Raw genomic sequence first — 1,476 nt, forward strand, 5'->3', positions numbered from 1 at the left:
TTATTTCAATTAAATAAAAAAATAAAATTATACCAATACGATCTAAATTGTACGAAAATAAAAATAAATTCGTCGCACCGATAATAAACGAACTTGTTAGTTTCAATAAAATTTGTTGATGTAGTGGATGAACTTCACTAAAATTTTCAAGTTCGTCGATACAATTGATGAGCTTGTTCCAGTTTTAAAAACTAAAAAAAATTTTGTTTTGAAAATTAATTATTTTTTTTAATTTATTTCAGAAAATTTTCCCCATTTGAATATACCTATGTTGTGACCAACCAATGACACTAGTCTTAGTTGATTAATGCTCTTTAATATACCTACCCCATATTGGAGTAGCTACTTGTAGAAAATGGTATAAATTGTTTAGATTTTCTTCAGATAGATCGCAAAAATCAAGAATTTGCTTCAATCTAGAAGGAATAAATGTGACCTCAGTGGTAGATATTTCATATTTATTTATTAGGATAAAGTAATAAATTGATTTTTTATCTTTAGACTGAATTCTATTTTAATTTTTAATGTTTACAGTATTTTATTTGAATTCAAAAAAATTTTATTTAGTTTCAACGTAGCCTTATCATAAAGTTATTATTAAATAATTAACGTCACTATTCTACAAAATTTTAATGTCCTTCTCTGAATAAGAGATATATACAAACTCGAGACGCACATGACCAACTACGGATGCATCACCGCGAACCATTGAACTTTTGTTCAAACACATAGGTAGCGTTTGTTTTGAGGTACTGAGACAGAGACTGAGAGACTGAGACTCAGTATCGTGTTTGTTAGTTCAGAGACTGGTACTAAAATTTCTGTCTCTGTCTCTAAAATTTCAGTATTTCAGTACCTCCAAAAAGTAGGGACACAGGGACTGAAATTTTTAGAGATGGAGACTGAAACTTTAATAACATTTTATACCTAAAATATTTTCATTTCAATTAATTAATTCCAATTTTATCATTTGTGCAAATTAAATTAGAGTTTCATTCTTGTTTCAATTCCTGTCTCACATTTTGCACCAAACAGAATACTGAGATTTATTTCAATTCCTATCTCTTAGTCTCTGTCTCTCAATCTCAGTCTTTCCGTCTCTGTCTCTCCACCAAACGCTACCATAAAGAATATTATTATCGAGAACTTACTTTTTGCAGAAAAATTTGACGGTAGCGACGAGGACAAGACCATCGTCACCTCTATCACGGGAAACTCTTCTCAGTAACCAAAGAATTTGGTTATATAAGTTTTTTATATCTGAAAATTGAGTTTCATTAATTAATTAATATTGACTTTACGACAGGACTATATTAAAACTAAATAAAACTTTTTTGTATTCAAATAAAATACTTTAAACTTTAAAAATTAAAACGATTTAATTGTAAGAACTAATTTAATACTTTACCCTATTTATTATTTATGTACAATGCATGCAGAAACACACGCAAACATTGGTGTTGATGGAAAATAAGG

The sequence above is a fragment of the Arachis ipaensis genome, chromosome B07 (genome assembly GCF_000816755.2).
Source record: "Arachis ipaensis cultivar K30076 chromosome B07, Araip1.1, whole genome shotgun sequence".
Taxonomy (NCBI): domain Eukaryota; kingdom Viridiplantae; phylum Streptophyta; class Magnoliopsida; order Fabales; family Fabaceae; genus Arachis; species Arachis ipaensis.